This window comes from Pseudophryne corroboree, chromosome 5 (genome assembly GCF_028390025.1).
Source record: "Pseudophryne corroboree isolate aPseCor3 chromosome 5, aPseCor3.hap2, whole genome shotgun sequence".
In the NCBI taxonomy this organism is placed as follows: Eukaryota; Metazoa; Chordata; class Amphibia; order Anura; family Myobatrachidae; genus Pseudophryne; species Pseudophryne corroboree.
In genome coordinates this window covers 622,021,774-622,028,185 of record NC_086448.1, presented here as the reverse complement: position 1 = coordinate 622,028,185, position 6,412 = coordinate 622,021,774, and positions in this window count along the sequence as shown.

Genomic DNA, 6,412 nt, shown 5'->3' with positions numbered 1-6,412 from the left:
TTTAGGTTCAGAATCGGTCTGACCAAGCCATCCGGCTTCGGGACCACGAACAGGCTCGAATAAAAGCCTTCCCCCTGTTGTGACGGGGGCACCGTGACAATTACTTGATTTTGACACAACTTTAGTATCGCAGCGCTGACTATCTCCCTTTCTAGAAGAGAAGCTGGCAAGACCGATTTGAAAAAATCGGTGAGGGGGCACGTCTTGAAACTCTAACTTGTACCCTTTGGTTACTATGTCTACTATCCAAGGATCCAGGTCCGAGTGCACCCAGACCTGACTGAAGAGTTGGAGACGTGCCCCCACCGGTGCGGACTCCCGCAGAGGAGCCCCGTCATGCGGTGGATTTGGTAGAAGCCGGAGAGGACTTCTGCTCTTGGGAACTTGCCCCAGCCTGTGACCTTTTTCCCTCTCCTCTCCCCCTTGCAGCAAAGAAGGAGGACCCACGTCCTTTTTTTTATTTATTGGGCTGAAAAGACTGCATCTGATAGTGAGGCGATTTCTTCTGCTGTGCAGGAACATAAGGTAAAAATTAAGACTTACCCGCGGTAGCAGTAGACACCAGGTCAGTGAGGTCGTCACCAAACAAGACCCTACCGTTAAACGGTAGAGACTCCATCGCCTTTTTAGAGTCAGCGTCAGCATTCCATTGATGAATCCACAATGCTCTCCTTGCTGAGACTGCAATGGCATTGGCCCTTGATCCCAAAAGGCCAATATCCCTCACAGCTTCTTTTAAATATTCTGCAGTGTCCGTGATATGACCCAGAGTCATAAGCACACTATCCCTATCTAGGGTATCTACCTCAGATGACAAGTTATCTGCCCACTTTTCAATAGCGCTACTCACCCATGCCGAAGCAACGGCAGGCCTGAGCAGCGACCCTGTAGTGACATAAATGGATTTTAGCGTATATTCCTGCTTACGATCCGCAGGATCCTTTAGGGCTGCCGTGTCAGGGGACGGAAGCGCCACCTTTTTGGATAGACGCGATAAAGCTTTTTGTCAGGATTTTCCCAAGCCTTTTCAAAAAGTGCGTTCAGTTCATGAGAGGGAGGAAACGTTACCTCAGGTTTCTTTCCTTTAAACATACAGACCCTAGTATCAGGGACAGCAGAGTCCTCAGTGATATGTAATACTTCTTTTATCGCCACAATCATGTACTGAATACTCAGCCAGTTTTGGATGTAATCTGGCATCACTATAGTCGACACTGGAATCAGAGTCCGTGTCTGTATCTGTTATCTGGGTAAATGCACGTTTCTGTGACCCCGAAGGGGTCTGGGCCTGTGACAAAGCATCTTCCATGGATTTCCTCCACGTCTGGTTCTTAGACTCAGATCTATCAAATCTCTTAGTCAACCTAGTCACATTTGCGTTTAAAACACTCAACATATTCACACAATCATCCGTCGGCGGGGCCGACACGGCCACTCTCACAGTATTTTCTGTCCCCACTCCAGCCTCCTCCTGGGAAGAGCATTCAGCCTCAGACATGTCGACACACACGTACCGACAACCACAACCACACTGGGGCTATAGGAGACAGACCCACAATAAAGCCTGCAAGAGAGACACAGTGTTAGGTTCCTGGTGCTCAGAACAAGGGAGATGTTCATGAAGTGAGTCCAGAGCACCAGGACGTAACGCTGGGAAAGGGGAATGGAAAGGGAATAGCCCCTGGCGCCCTAACTCTGTTGTCTCACCCGTGCTATCGGAAATCCCTTGCGAGACTATGGTTTCTTGAGCCCTTGGCAGCCACGTTTGAAGGGCGGATTATGTCTGCCCAACTCCGGTGCCCCCCGGTCTTAATGAGAGACAAAGGGAAATCCGAGGCAGAATGATAACAAAAGGACCTCTAACTAAGCAAACAGGCCAGGGGCTACAAGCTAACTAAAAACCTAAAGTATGTGCGGAGAAACCGCCAAAGGAAAAGAACAACAAAGGAAATGCTGATCACACGCCGACACAATACCTTTGTGTACCGGCGGTGACAGCATAAGCAGAACCCTCTGCAAAACACCAGGGACAGAAACAATAATAAGAATTTACTTACCGATAATTCTATTTCTCGGAGTCCGTAGTGGATGCTGGGGTTCCTGAAAGGACCATGGGGAATAGCGGCTCCGCAGGAGACAGGGCACAAAAAGTAAAGCTTTAGGATCAGGTGGTGTGCACTGGCTCCTCCCCCTATGACCCTCCTCCAAGCCTCAGTTAGGTACTGTGCCCGGACGAGCGTACACAATAAGGAAGGATTTATGAATCCCGGGTAAGACTCATACCAGCCACACCAATCACACTGTACAACCTGTGATCTGAACCCAGTTAACAGTATGATAACAGCGGAGCCTCTGAAAGGATGGCTCACAACAATAATAACCCGATTTTTGTAACTATGTACAAGTAATGCAGATAATCCGCACTTGGGATGGGCGCCCAGCATCCACTACGGACTCCGAGAAATAGAATTATCGGTAAGTAAATTCTTATTTTCTCTATCGTCCTAGTGGATGCTGGGGTTCCTGAAAGGACCATGGGGATTATACCAAAGCTCCCAAACGGGCGGGAGAGTGCGGATGACTCTGCAGCACCGAATGAGAGAACTCCAGGTCCTCCTTAGCCAGGGTATCAAATTTGTAGGATTTTACAAACGTGTTTGCCCCTGACTAAATAGCCGCTCGGCAAAGTTGTAAAGCCGAGACCCCTCGGGCAGCCGCCCAAGATGAGCCCACCTTCCTTGTGGAATGGGCATTTACATATTTTGGCTGTGGCAGGCCTGCCACAGAATGTGCAAGCTGAATTGTATTACACATCCAACTAGCAAAAGTCTGCTTAAAAGCAAGAGCACCCAGTTTGTTGGGTCCATACAGGATAACAGCAAGTCAGTTTTCCTGACTCCAGCCGTCCTGGAACCTATATTTTCAGGGCCCTGACCACATCTAGCAACTTGGAGTCCTCCAAGTCCCTAGTAGGCGCAAGACACCACAATAAGCTGGTTCAGGTGAAACACTGACACCACCTTAGGGAGAGAACTGGGGACGAGTCCACAGCTCTCCCCAGTCCGAATGGACAAACAGATATGGGCTTTTTTGAGAAAAAAACCACCAATTTGACACTCGCCTGGTCCAGGCCAGGTCCAAGAGCATGTTCACTTTTCATGTGAGATGCTTCAAATCCACAGATTTGACTGGTTTTAAACCAATGTGTTTTGAGGAATCCCAGAACTACGTTGAGATCCCACAGTGCCACTGGAGGCACAAAAGGGGGTTGTATATGCAATACTCCCTTGACAAACTTCTGGACTTCAGGAACTGAAGCCAATTCTTTCTGGAAGAAAAATCGACAGGGCCGAAATTTGAACCTTAATGGACCCCAATTTGAGGCCCATAGACACTCCTGTTTGCAAGAAATGCAAGAATCGACCGAGTTGAAATTTCTTCGTGGGGCCTTCCTGGCCTCACACCACGCAACATATTTTCGCCACATGTGGTGATAATGTTGTGCGGTCACCTCCTTTCTGGCTTTGACCAGGGTAGGAATGACCTCTTCCTGAATGCCTTTTCCCTTAGGATCCGGCGTTCCACCGCCATGCCGTCAAACGCAGCTGCGGTAAGTCTTGGAACAGACATGGTACTTGCTGAAACAAGTCCCTTCTTAGCGGCAGAGGCCATAAGTCCTCTGTGAGCATCTCTTGAAGTTCCGGGTACCAAGTCCTTCTTGGCCAATCCGGAGCCATGAGTATAGTTCTTACTCCTCTACGTCTTATAATTCTCAGTACCTTAGGTATGAAAAGCAGAGGATGGAACACATACACCGACTGGTACACCCACGGTGTTACCAGAACGTCCACAGCTATTGCCTGAGGGTCTCTTAACCTGGCGCAATACCTGTCCCGTTTTTTGTTCAGACGGGACGCCATCATGTCCACCTTTGGTAATTCCCAACGGTTTACAATCATGTGGAAAACTTCCCCATGAAGTTCCCACTCTGCCGGGTGGAGGTCGTGCCTACTGAGGAAGTCTGCTTCCCAGTTTCCATTCCCGGAATGAAACACTGCTGACAGTGCTATCACATGATTTTCCGCCCAGCGAAATGTCCTTGCAGTTTTTGCCACTGCCCTCCTGCTTCTTGTGCCGCCCTGTCTATTTACGTGGGCGACTGCCGTGATGTTTTATCCCACTGGATCAATACCGGCTGACCTTGAAGCAGAGGTCTTGCTAAGCTTAGAGCATTATAAATTTACCCTTAGCTATATTTATGTGGAGAAAAATCTCCAGACTTGATCACACTCCCTGGAAATTTTTTCCTTGCGTGACTGCTCCCCAGCCTCTCGGGCTGGCCTCCGTGGTCACCAACATCCAAAACTGAATGCCGAATCTGCGGCCCTCTAGAAGATGAGCACTCTGTAACCACCACAGGAGAGACACCCTTGTCCTTGGATATAGGGTTATCCGCTGATGCATCTGAAGATGCGATCCGGACCATTTGTCCAGCAGATCCCACTGAAAAGTTCTTGCATGAAATCTGCCGACTGGAATTGCTTCGAAGGAAGTCACCATTTTTTTTACCATGGCCCTTGTGCAATGATGCACTGATTTTAGGAGGTTCCTGACTAGCTCGGATAACTCCCTGGCTTTCTCTTCCGGGAGGAACACCTTTTTCTGGACTGTGTCCAGAATCATCCCTAAGCACAGGAGACTTGTTGTCGGGATCAGCTGCGATTTTGGAATATTTAGAATCCACCCCTGCTGTTGTAACAGTATCCGAGATAGTGCTACTCCGACCTCCAACTGTTCCCTGGACTTTGCCCTTATCAGGAGATCGTCCAAGTAAGGGATAATTAAGACGCCTTTTCTTCGAAGAAGAACCATCATTTCGGCCATTACCTTGGTAAAGACCCGGGGTGCCGTAGACAATCCAAACGGCAGCGTCTGAAACTGATAGTGACAGTTCTGTACCACGAACCTGAGGTACCCTTAGTGATAAGGGCAAATTTGGGACATGGAGGTAAGCATCCCTGATGTCTCGGGACACCAGATAGTCCCCTTCTTCCCGGTTCGTTATCACTGCTCTGAGTGACTCCATCTTGATTTGAACCTTTGTAAGTGTTCAAATTTTTTTAGATTTAGAATAGGTCTCACCTAGCCTTCTGGCTTCAGTACCACAATATAGTGTGGAATAATACCCCTTTTCTTGTTGTAGGAGGGGTAATTTAATTATCACCTGCTGGGAATACAGCTCGTGAATTTTTTCCCATACTGCCTCCTTGTCGGAGGGAGACCTTGGTAAAGCAGACTTCAGGAGCCTGCGCAGGGGAAACGTCTCGACATTCCAAACTGTACCCCTGGGATACTACTTGTAGGATCCAGGGGTCCTGTACGGTCTCAGCGTCATGCTGAGAGCTTGTCAGAAGCGGTGGAACGCTTCTGTTCCTGGGAATGGGCTGCCTGCTGCAGTCTTCTTCCCTTTCCTCTATCCCTGGGCAGATATGACTCTTATAGGGACGAAAGGACTGAAGCTGAAAAGACGGTGTCTTTTTCTGCAGAGATGTGACTTAGGGTAAAAACGGTGGATTTTCCAGCAGTTGCCGTGGCCACCAGGTCCGATGGACCGACCCCAAATAACTCCTCTTCCTTTATACGGCAATACACCTTTGTGCCGTTTGGAATCTGCATCACCTGACCACTGTCGTGTCCATAAACATCTTCTGGCAGATATGGACATCGCACTTACTCTTGATGCCAGAGTGCAAATATCCCTCTGTGCATCTCGCATATATAGAAATACATCCTTTAAATGCTCTATAGTCAATAAAATACTGTCCCTGTCAAGGGTATCAATATTTTTAGTCAGGGAATCCGACCAAGCCACCCCAGCTCTGCACATCCAGGCTGAGGCGATCGCTGGTCGCAGTATAACACCAGTATGTGTGTATATACTTTTTATGATATTTTTCCAGCCTCCTGTCAGCTGGCTCCTTGAGGACGGCCCTATCTATAGACGGTACCGCCACTTATTCTGATAAGCGTGTGAGCGCCTTATCCACCCTAAGGGGTGTTTCCCAACGCGCCCTAACTTCTGGCGGGAAAGGGTATACCGCCCATATTTTCTATCGGGGGGAACCCACGCATCATCACACACTTCATTTAATTTATCTGATTCAGGAAAAACTACGGTAGTTTTTTCACATCCCACATAATACCCTCTTTTGTGGTACTTGTAGTATCAGAAATATGTAACACCTCCTTCATTGCCCTTAACGTGTGGCCCTAATAAGGAATACGTTTGTTTATTCACCGTCGACACTGGATTCAGTGTCCCTGTCTGTGTCTGTGTCGACCGACTAAAGTAAACGGGCGTTTTAAAACCCCTGACGGTGTTTTTGAGACGTCTGGACCGGTACTAATTGTT